The sequence below is a fragment of the Chlamydotis macqueenii genome, chromosome 6 (genome assembly GCF_036417535.1).
Source record: "Chlamydotis macqueenii isolate bChlMac1 chromosome 6, bChlMac1.mat, whole genome shotgun sequence".
NCBI lineage: Eukaryota > Metazoa > Chordata > Aves > Otidiformes > Otididae > Chlamydotis > Chlamydotis macqueenii.
In genome coordinates, this window is record NC_141561.1 from 30,441,537 (window position 1) to 30,453,885 (window position 12,349).

The window sequence follows — 12,349 nt, forward strand, 5'->3', positions numbered from 1 at the left end:
AAATAAAACCAAAACAGCTGCTCTTCATTGCATTAGAAGCCAATTTTTTACCCAGTTCCCTACAATTGTTGTCAGAACTTCCAGCATAAGGGAAGGAATAAAGAAAAAACTCAGCACACAACCAATCTGTCCATCCTCACTGCCAAAAACAAACATGCTGCAAATGCAAAAAAGAAACATGAACTATCACACAATACAGTACGTAACATTAGCCCCCTAAGGAACAAACATGAAACCGCTGAAATTGTCTTCCTTCAACACTGATGCCTTATGGTTAAGTAAAAAGATCACAGAAATTTAAGGAAAACCTTCAAACGTTAGGTATGTCTAAATATATTGAGTTATTTTATATTACTTATTCTATTTTTTAACATTTAAAATAATTTAAAAGCCTGAAGACAGAACTAGAATATGAAGTCTGGTACTAGACTATAAAGTCTAGTAAACATTTTAACAGAAATGCCATTAGCTGGTCCCGCTCACATGCCTGACATTTAAGTAAGAGAAGACTGCTGGAAACATAGCCTATCCTTAGGATATTACTTTGACTTACAATTGACTACTATGATATCATGGGAGGGTAAGGAACAGAGCCATTGGGGAAAGAAAAAAAACAACAAAAAAACAACCACGAAAAAGCCCAACAATAAATCAAACAATAATTCAGAATCCGAACAAGGTAAAGCCCCAGCAAGAGAGCCAGGATGAGGGAGGCAACGTAGCCAGCTCTGGGCAGGACCTGTGATTTAGGCTGCCTAATAAACATCACTTAAACCAGTATAACAGAGCACTATTCAGTCATTTATTTTTTTCATGTTTTATGTAAGACACAAACTTAGAAACTGGCAAATCAATCCCTGTAGAACTAGAATGGGAATTCCAAAGAATTAACGTCACAAGAGAAATTGTTACTAACACTTTGAGCAACACAGACAAGTTTCCAGAGATGGACGTGTTGCTTTGGCCCTACTCTTTACATACATATTGCATATGAAACAGAACTGCAGAGCCATTTTTGTAACAGTTCTGAAAGATGCACTCTCTGTACGAGTGTTTTTCTTCTGATGGCATGTCATTTTAGTGATGAGAGGTTCAATACACTTAAGCTCTTTATGTTTCTCACAGAGGAATGCTCACATCTGTCAGTAATCACATGAATATTGTCACATGGCTGTTAACACGTAATGGTTAGGACCTTATTAGCAGTTCTCCTCTTGGCTTCTCCTTTCAAGGAATTATGAGAAGTCATTTACTTCACCCAGCTTCGGGCCAAATCTTTTATACAAATTATCAGCCTGGATTCATTAGCCACCTTGATGTAAAAATTAACAACATTTTATTTTTTCACATTTTGTTTTAAAAACAACAAAAATACAGTAGATTCTAATTGAAAACAAATAGACTCCTGACTGGCTCCAGGTTTCAGCCTATATCCTGAATACAGAAACAGTGTTCCAAACAATCTGGGGAGACAGCTAGCAACAGGCCCCATTCCTCCTCCTAGGTTGATCTTGATGCAGGATCAAGCTGTGGGGAGATAAATCTGGTAGACTCTTTCAAGGAAGAAAGTACACAAGAATTTAACATTATCATGTTAAAAAGCATACAGAGTCAGACCAGAGTACTATCTGTATCTCTGTATGTATAACAAGATAGATCATACATACACTTCTTCGACTCCCTTGTATCACAGGCACTGAAAGTCTTACATAGCAGAGGTCAGATAGTGCTGAACACGACTAGCTGATACAGTCCCATCCCATCACTGTCATCTGACTGCTTTTTGGATGTTTCCTTTAACTACACACAGTTTATTTGTATACTTGGGGGGGGGGGGGGGGGGGGTTAGTTTTTTTTTTTATTCTGGGGTGGGGGTTGGTTGGTTGTGGGTTTATGTGTTTTGTTTTGGTTTTTTAATCTGTTAACAAGCACCTTTCTAAGTTTGTATTAACATAGAGGGTTAATAATTTATGACCTGACTCTTAAGGAGTCCACCTGCTGTTCAAGAGGCTATATAGTGTATTCCTATATTTTCCATTTCAATTAACAGTTGATTCCTTCGAAAAGCTCTTCTCTGTGGCCAGTACTGCCACAGTCTGAAAATGTCCAAAAATGTAGCCCATAACAGCTCAAAGTCCCTCTCAAAAAAAAAAAATCCTAAACTAGCAAAAGGCAAAGCTTTTTAGACAGTCTGGTACCACATTTGTTTAAATACAAAATCCAACAATACCAGCACACTCAGCAACAGCCACCCCAAACCACCCCAGCTGCCAGCTGGCACCAGTTCCAGCGGTTCCCCATGCCTGCCATAAAGCCTGCAGGAAGAATGCAGCTCTGAAAGGGCCTCACTCCCATACACGTATGGCGAAGCACCTTCATTGCATTCCTGCCTTCCAGCCCAAGATTTCGAAATAAGTTGTCCTTGACCAGGTCTTTTAGCACTGCAGAAAACAGCCCTTGCTACAAGACTGTTTGACCATTTCCCTTTATTAAACCACTTCTGAAGGGCTGGGCTCCAACTTCACAGGCAGCTCAGTGAGGATGCAGAGCCTGGTAGGCTAAGTTCAGCCCAGAATGACCACTATACCAGGGTACAAAATGTCTATTTTTTTGTCATAAGTAGCAGCAGTCTTAAGTTTCTTCTTTTCTAATTTACATAAAAAGAATCTTTAATATCAGGCTGAGCTGCTCTGCAAAAGGAAGAAAATATTATTCACTTAAAATAGTGAAAGATAGTTCAAAGGTGTGCTATTCAGTTTAATTAATTATTGTATTTACATTGCTTCATTCCTTTAATATGATGGTAATGACTAACCTTTCTGCAGTTTAATAGACCTCGCAACTGCAAGATGATCCCTCTTCTGTTTAAGAAGCATGTTGTTACCAAAGCTTAATAAATTTGGTTTTGCTTTCATAATTCTCATTAAAACACTTTGGAATGTACCACCATTCACCTACAGCCTGATTTTCAAGGAACCCGACTGCACATAATTCTAATTAAAACTTTCTGCACTCCACATCTCTGAAAATCCAACACCAGCAAAGCAGTTAGAAGCTTCCAGCCCTTCTTCATCTATAGGGTAAGGTGCAAAATAACCAGAGCCAGATACAATGTAACCTAAGAGAAGTGAATCACGTTAAAATGCTAACATGGGAACCTCAACTTATCCTATTAGCATACAGAAAGGCAATCCATCCCTCTTTGTCAAGAGAGGGCAGTGCAAAGGATTTACTTACATGACCATTTGTTGCCAGAGTAGGCAACAGCACAGTGACTTTCCAGACTATCAAATGCCTGCACTTGTCCAGAACTTCTTTGGTTTTGTAGGTTTAACTCTCTTCACTACAAAATAAAATACAACACTTCACATTATAGAGTACCCTTCATCCCAAAACACTCTGTGGACTGTGAACCCTTTCACAGAAGTTTCAGGCCTGAGCACTACAGAAACACAGGACCAGTGGAGTGAAAGGCAGCACACTGCTGCAGCCTGCTCCAGCTGTGTCTCTCATGCTGTATTCTTGGCTAAGGACATAGAGCCAAACCCCTACTCACATCAAAAGTGCTACAAAACTTCTAACACATATAGAGTTCTGACAGGACTTTAGTTTGAAACACTCCTTCCCCAGAAACTAGGCTGCAAAGGACCTAGACTGCACCTGTTTCAGATATATGAGGGTTTGTGTCTCTCACGACAGGAAAAAACTGTGAGGTTACATGCCACGCTGTGATACAGATCCAATAGTACACCATTAGAAAAATTTTGTATCAAAAAGCCCAGTAAATGTAACGTAAAAAATAACTACACAACCCAAAAAAAAGAGCCAAATTTAATACAAATATTAAAAAGATCACAAGATATCGATTTTACACTAGTAACATGAAAGTGCAACTCTACTGATGATGAGGATTTCCTGTCTTCAGCAAGTGCCAGAAAAATTATGATATTTTCCACAGTCCCCTTTCACGCAAAGATAAACACTAGAGAGTCAGAGCTCTTCTGATAAAAAGCTGATTGTCTGCTCAGTTCAAGGTTTCCTCATGACATTAGTGTTCGGATATTTAGTTTACTTCTTTTAGGCTAAAACAATAATTACCACATTTTAAAAAGTCAGAGTAGCTATTGCAATCAACTCTATGACAACCATGTTCTCTAGCCTTCTGTAAAACCTTCCAATCCACCAGCAATTCAGCAAAGAATCAGCATATGTAAGTCAACAAGGCACAAAAGCACGGATATTAAAGACAGGTGTGAGGTTTTAGCAACAGATAATAAAGGGAGAACTGTTTTTATTGAGTGTCAAGGAAGCAAAGATAATGGGCCAAACTCTACTTACGGATTTCAGTGAGCATAAGCCCCAACAGAATCCAGCTCTAAATCAGTAACATATGAACTGCTGCAAGCCTATCACTTCCATTAGATCTTCAACCAAATGGTCAAACCTGAGGAAAACTCCATCAGGGCCAGGGAAGTCCTGACCTTCTATGATCATCACACAGAAAATACATTCCCTGTAATTCCTCCCTTTCACCCTCAGTTCATGAGCTTCCATTTCCACATGAGTATCCAAACAGAAATGGTCAAAAGCCTGGTGCCTTCTGACTGCTAGAGCTCCTTCCAGCCCCTGGGATCTTTCCTAACCTTCCTCCCTCAGTAGGGCTCCTTCCAACCACCATCTTCTGCTCTCTTCACTACTACAAGCCTCCAGGCACTCTTCTTCCACAGTCACAGCAGCTGCTCTAGTTCATCTGTATTCGACTCGCACTGCAGACCTCTTTGGGGAACCTTTTGCCCTACCCAAGCTACAGCTCTATGCATATGATAGGACATCTGATCTTTCAACTCCTTTCTGCTGTTCTTTCCTTACGTTTCAGAGCTGGCTGCCTCTCTGTTGGCCAGATGAATCATCCAGTCCTTTCTGGCTTCCACTGTGTTCGTACACAATGTAATTTGGCTATTGTGGAGGAAGAAACCTTCAAGTTCTGTGAGGATTTCAATGAGAAGTAGGTTTCCTTCTTTCATCTAGTAATAAAGGCATTGCAGTACATGGGAAACCTCAGGAGCTGCAGGAACAGATGGGGAAGCCTGTCTCCACCTGAGTGCTGTGCAAGCAGTTATCTCCACACCATCCCTCTCCTCATCAACTCCAGAGCTAAGAGCACAAGCTCTGATCCTAACACCAAAGCACAACTTCATGCCAGCAGCTTAATAAACCAGACAACTCAAAACAATTTCTAGCCAGAACTAAGTTATTATTGGAAAACAGAATTACAAAAAATGCAACATTTCATTCAGACTGAGTCCTAAAGATCACTAAATCAAATTCTGCACAGGCTAGTATTACTGCACAAGATAGTTATTCCCTCCATCAACACAGGAAGGAGAAGTCCCACAGTGATGACATTTTGGGACTTGGAGGTTTTTCCATCACTAGTATAACCCACAGTCTCTGAAAACATTCCCACTCAAAAGTACCACCACACCCACACTGCATGTGCAAGGCTTTTATTGCATTTAATTTTACACAGAGAACCATACATCGCACTGTAATTTAAACACTAAAAGGGGATAGTTTAAGGGCAGTGCAGAAGTAGAAGCCACAAACTGGATGTGTGTAGTACAGTACACACTGAAAGCTGGTTTCATGTATTACTAAGAAAGTAAATCAGCTGAAACAACCATTTGAGTATATGTTTGGGCTTAGAGTCATCCGAAGCCCAAATATTCTTTCTTGGCATTTGAATCTAAACCAATAAGAAAGCCTCAAGGCCTGATCTGCCACTCCATTAGCTGTCAGCATACATCAGTCTTCAGCAGCGATAAAAGTCACATGCCATGGAGAGCACTCGGGCAGACACCCCAGCGCTGAACCTTCAGGGCAATATCTATACAGGTTTCTAATGAAATCAACCAGGATCCTGAAAACCTACTGTAACTCAGAAATATCTCATAGCACAAACACTATCTTTTGGTGCTGTTCCAGGAAAGAGTCAGTGAAACACCATAAATCCTTGCACGGACTTTGCATAAGGTTGGGACAACAAACACCAGCCTACCTGCCCTGAATGTGGGGTGTTTATTTTGAAATGCTGTTAGGCATTACCAGCACAGAAGGATAGCAACTCAGTGAGACTTTGCTGTCAATGCAGTGCTAACTTAAAATCGACTCACAACTTCTGAGGATGGTCACCTCCGAAGAAATCATACTCAGTCCACTTGGCCATGCACAGCACAGGTAGCATCGCTCAACACCACTCAGAACATAAAACAGCATCATCCCTCTTAGAAGCACAATTCATGGAAATACCAGGTTTAAGTTACCACTTTAAAAAAAAACAAAAACAAACAAACAAATGAAAACAGAACAGACTTTCAGTGAATGAACATCAAATAAAACTGTACCCACTTACACAAGCCAAAACCTGCCCCCAACGCTGAGCAGCAGCATGCTGGCATTCATAAACAGGTGAGGCTTCTTTGCCATTTGAACTGTTACCTTTTCAACACTTGGGAATTAGATTCATCAGTAATTTAAACACTGGACACAGTACAGAGCCATAGGCATTTTTTTCAGTCAGCAAAACACTAGAGAGAGTACTGAAAGGCCTATTATGAAGGCCAATCACTATCCTTTTCTTGAATGACCACATGAAAATCAGTGACTGTTCCATAATGGATTGAAAGGGCTTTTTGTCTGAAGGAAAAGGACAAGGAGTCACAAAGTATTGCAGATTCATTTGTAACTCATGGTTTTTGAAGAAACTGTATAGCTTTGGTTAAGAGCAAACCAAGAAAGGAACAGGCTTTGAAAATGTTATGCCACAACCCTTTCCTACCATGTATATGCAGAGCATATTTTTAGATTAGCCTCTTTTGTATCATAAAAAGATGGGCAGGCACTCTATATTACTGTTGTTTTACGAGAGAAGTTTAAAACACACGCAGAGTTTTGACTTGATTCCAAAACCCTAATTAGGGTCTGTAGCACTATTTGCCTTGTCTAAACAGAAAATCATTGGAAGCTTTTTTGGTAAAGATCTAGTAAAAGTATAATTGCACTGTGAAAGCATTGTCACTGCTGCTTAACAATCACTTTAGTAATTGGAGCAAATTTGCCATCATCCATAAAGTATATGGTGGTCTATTCAACAGAAATATATGTTATATATTGAGGAACTAGCATCTGACTCTTTAATTCTGAAGTCTATTTCTGAAGTCTCTCACAAAAAAAAAAAAAAAAGAAGGGGTTGATTACATCTGTTGATGACTTATCAGAAGTAATAAATGCTTTACTTCTCCACTCACCCCAATCGCATTTTCAGCTCTCAGGTTTTACACACAAATGCACAGACACCCAAAATGGGATTTGCACACATGATTTCATCACAGAGTTTCTAAAGAAGCTTCATACGGACGAACTTCCAGCAGAAAAGATGGTGAGGGATAATAAGCAAAACCAGCTTTCTTCTAATCCATATCCAGAACTAGGGAATTACTGCACTTCCATTCAGAAAGAAAAGTCACAGCTGTCAGACTTGCCCTCTTCACCCATCTGTTCCACCCACGTACTGTGAAACTAAACAGTTGAAAAATGTGAGTTTTCACTCTCCAGGTTCTTGCTGTATCCTAGAATCAACATTCCTCATGCTGCTACAACCCCTCCCAAAATCAAGGAATATATTTTGCACACACTATTGCCCAAGGTACCAGTTGGATTGAGCTCTTCTAACTGCCCTATCAGATTATACCAGGCAAGGAGCTGGTCTTTGGCATGTTACAAGGACCAAAATCTTTGCTGTGGGAATCACCCACGATGCTACTTTCAGATATATACCATAAGCAAAAGTCCCATCATGCCAAATAAACCCCTATGATAACTACATCCCCCATCATCTCACGCTGTAAAACGTGAACTTATAGTCCTCAGGACTGTAAAGAGAATCTTCGAAATGCAAAGTGGCAGCAAAACAATGCTGCATCGTCTTCTTGAAGCTCAAGGTGCTCAGAAACAAAGAGGGCAAAGAGATGTGAACTGCACAGCCCCCTGCTAATTTCAGTGAAGTTCAGGGCCAAATTCTTTGATATAATAATGCTAAGGAGTGGTGCTTTCAAACAACTACTAGCTGAGGAAGGTGCCCAGTCTAAAATAAAGGCACTTGGCTACCAAAGTTAACTATTTCACTACTGTTAATTTTTGTACAGGAAGGGAAAAACTGCAAGAGAAAGCTGATGAAGCATGTAAAGAGGGAAGAAAAAGCAGGAGGAAGAAGAGAAAAATTGAAGGATTAGGACAGTGCAGAAGAACATGGAGGATGGAGGAGACAGCAGCACCAGCCATAGGTATGGAGTGATATTTCCCCAGAGTAACACAGACAATAAAATCCTTAATATTAACTACAAGCTAACTACAATTAACAGTTAACTACAAGTTATTTTTCTTCCCTTGATCTTTGTGCAAAGCCTCACTGCCCCAAGGTCTTCTGCTACAAATAATTATGCAGCTTTACTTTCATCCTCTGGTGCACAGTGAAAAGTGGAGTTTGACCTCTCCTTTGGATGTGTAAAGCACCACGCCAGATTGTTTTGAGAAAATTATTGAGGATTTTTTTTTTTTTTTTTGGTATTCTGCATCACTAGCATTACTTAACAGTGTGCAAAGAAGTCTAAGACATGGACCCTGAAAACATACCAGGAAACACAGTCCCTAAAATAACAACAGAGGCAACACCAGTGGGTGAAAAGGAACACAAATATGGTGGAATTAATACCAAATACAGGATGTCTACAGCTGCTGACAGGCACAGCTTCGGTACTTCCACCACTCCTAGAAGAAAACTCAAAGAAAATATAAAACATATTGCAGGCCACTGGAATCTTCTTGTGCTTTCTCTTAAAAACACGTCTGAACCAATTTCAGTTCCAGATCAACATTTCCTTAAAATTTGGGAAACAGTAAATAGATGTCCTGATAGCCTCATTTCCATTTATTTAAGCAAGAAAGACCAGATAAGAAAAAGTGATCTAGATTCAGAATCAAACCTCTCTCAATGCAAAAAGTACTTAAGAGATGCTTGTGTTCAATTTTTAGGCTTGTTATTATACACCAGGCAAAACAATAACTCTCAAGCACATGCTCCTTCTCGGGCATCTCCCTGGGCATAAGGACTGTGGAAACAGACCCTTCACTTCAGGATAATCTCGAGAACATTTTGAAGGGTGCCTAATTTACTTCATCTTAATCATAACACTTTATAACACAATATATTTCCCAGAGTTGTGACCTTACCTCCTTGCAGCACCTAGCACACTACAAACCTTATCTTGATTGGTGTCTCATTACGTTTAACAGATCCTGCTGTTTTCATAAAAGGCCAAACTGCTTTAACTCCTGTAACAAAATTAGCGGGAGAACACTCACAGCCTAGCAGCAGCGTTCAGCTCCAGCAGGATCTGATGTCGCCTCACAAAATTAATCAACCTGTTCTGACCTGGAAATCGTTCTGCATTTACACGGTTTGACTGCACTCACGGAAACAATTGTGGAAAGGGCGCAGTGTCCTGCTTGCAGCAGCTTGAAGATTTTAGTTAATGGCATTCAACAGGTTTGGCAATCCACCCAGGATTTCTTTCACGGCCGGTGCAAATACATTCCTGGTTAACCTTGACATTCTGCATGCAGCAGTCTTTTCCACTTTCTGTATAAAGAATTTTTAGTTTACCTTCCTTGAATTATCACATTTTGGAAAATATTTTATTGGGAGCTCAAAGAAACAGCAGGAAGATGCTTTATATGTACACTGGCAATTCAAATTTAAAAGTTAACAGAAAAGAATTCCCATGGAAGATCACTAGTTGTCTCGAGGTCTATCAAGCATTTGCACATTTTCAGGGTGGAGTCAACCAAATCAATCCAGGCGAATGTGACCTGGAATGAAACAGGTGGATTTTCTGTGATGCCTCTTAGCTCTCCTAAAGAAAATAAATCTGGTAGTACAAGTGATTCACATCTCGGGATGATGAGGCTGAAGGTGGGGAAGAAGCTTACACCATTCATTTACAGCTCAACAAAGGAAGCATCGCATTCTTATAGAAAATAAAAGAATATTGCCAGCTGCCACTGCTTATCAACGACTTGCACACCTAATGATCACACTTTTCACGCACAGTGAGAAAAACAATGAACGTTAAAAATAAAAAGCCCTATCACCTTAGCAGTCTTTTACCTTGCTGCAGATAAAACAAATCCTTAACTGGGCGGACTTGTGCAGAAACAGCAGCTGGGGCACCGCAGCCTTAGTCCCTAGCTTGCAGTACGTCAGCAGTCGCACCAACGTTTCCCAGCCCATGGAAAAACGTCGGGCAGCATTTCGGGAACAAACGTACCGCTGGCTCAGCGCGGCCGGCCGCAAAGGCAGCCGGGGGTAAACGGCTGCGTTCGGCAAGACCCGGCCGCCGCGTCCCCGGGCGCGCAGTTAATCATTGATGGCCACGGCTGTTACCGAATAGCCTCCAACACCGCAGCACCGCCCGCCTTCGACTCCGGCGGCGCCCGGCGGAGCGGCAGGAAACAGGGAGCCGCGGCCAGCGGCTGCGGGGCGCTCGCCGAGCCGGTCCCGCCGAGGAGGGTCCGCGGGGCCGGGCCCAGTGGCGGTGCCCGTGCCGCCAGGAGGGGCCCGCCTGCCTCCGCCCACGGCCGGCTGTCGGCACCAGGACCCGAAGCGTTAGAACGTCTCCACAGGAACCGCCTCCCCCTGCTCGGAAACTCCCGCCGGGGCCCCCCCGCCGCCCCACGCAGGTGCCACCGAGAGCAGGGCGGCGCCTTACCTGGTATCTGCCGGGCCGCAGGGAGGCCGGGCCGCCGCGGCAGAGGCCGGGGAGCAGGCTACCGACCGGCGGCGGCTGGCGGCCGTGACACCGCTCGCCCGCTGGCGGGGACACGCCTCGCGCCCCTCCCCTGCGGGCGCGCGCCGCCCCGGGCCCGCCTCAGTAACGGCCGCAACGGCCCCCGCCCACAGCAACGGCGGCGCCGCGCGCCCCCCCCGGGCCCGCAGCACCGGGCGGGGCGGAGAGCGCCGGCGGGCTCGGGGCGGAGGCGCTGGGGAGCTGCCCGCGGCCCGGCTCCCAGAGCACAACGCGTGCGGTCCGCGTCCAGGGTGCCGGGCGGGAAGAGCGACGCGGGGCGGAGAGCCGTCCCCCCCGGGTCGCGGGGATGGACTTCTGCAGCGGGGCTGTAACTGGTGCGTGCCGCCCTCGCCACGTACAAATAAATGCCCGAGGCGCGCAGTGGCACCGCCAGCCCTCAGGTCCTAACTCGAGAACTTCTCACTGAGCAAAACGAAACAGGCGACATAAAGCACCGCTGGCTTATGAACCTTCCCGTCTGCGAATACGCGTGGCAAACAACCGGAATGTAAAAACTTAGCACAAGTTCTTCAGGAGGCAATGCTTTACAATGCTACCTAAGAGCTCCAAAGAAAATACATAGTCGGGGTTGTTAACACAAAGCTCAAGGAGCAATAAAATAACTAGCCACTTAAATTTAAACACGAGCATGTGGAGGTACAACCGCACACTTGGAACTAAAAAAAAAATCAGAGCAAATTTTCCATAAGCAACTGTAATCTGGATTTACTATCAGTCCTGGTGGTGTACACCAGCAGCAGCAGTGTCCTTAACCCAAGCGCATATCAGTTCTCATTTTTGTGAGCCACAAGTACTGGAAAATCACAGCATTTCCTCTCAAAATCACCGCATACCTCTTTTCCTGCTAATGCAAAGGAGACTTTCCTGGTCATAAACCACCTCTACTTCAACTCCCTACCCTCAGCCAGAAAACTAACTTACGCCTTCAAACACAGTTTGGAGGGAGCACTGGGTCCTTACTTTTTCAACCAAGGTTTCTCAAAATTGCAGCATGGAAAATAATTCAAGGTGAGATTTATAATGAGAACGTACCCGACCCGCCCTCCAAATCAGGCAGAGCCGGCAGCATTTCCTCGCGGCAGGCAGGTGGGCTGGCAGGGAACCATCTCGGTGTGACAGCACGCAGTTCTCTGTGGAGCTGGTGCCCAAGCAAACCTCACTGGGCAGTTCCTACTGTATTCAGTTGCAGTGGCTTCGTGGAACGAGAACCTCTTGAAAGGACTCATCGACCTGCTGCAGAAAGCTGGGCAGGAATTAGATATTCAACGTTATGGTGAGGCCACAGGCTCAGAATTAACATTAATTTGGAATCATGTCTTCAAAACCATTCAGATCTTCAGTAAATGCAGGTTTATTTTAAACAACGTAACTTTGAACTTCCAGGGTTGTATTTGTGTTCTGAGAGTGCTCTTTCTAGGACTGCT

At 43.4% G+C, this 12,349-nt stretch overlaps 1 protein-coding gene across 2 annotated transcripts in view; it reads right to left on the reverse strand.

Moving 5' to 3' along the window:
• Positions 1–10,911, reverse strand: part of SPATS2L (spermatogenesis associated serine rich 2 like) — an 82,350-nt gene extending 71,439 nt beyond the window's left edge. Inside the window, exon 1 of one of the 2 annotated variants that reach the window (XM_086751460.1) lies at positions 10,827–10,911. The gene's annotated coding sequence lies outside the window, so the exon portion shown is untranslated. The remainder of the gene's footprint in view (positions 1–10,826) is intronic. The other variant, XM_086751461.1, reaches the window with a different exon arrangement.
• Between the last annotated feature and the right edge of the window lie 1,438 nt (positions 10,912–12,349).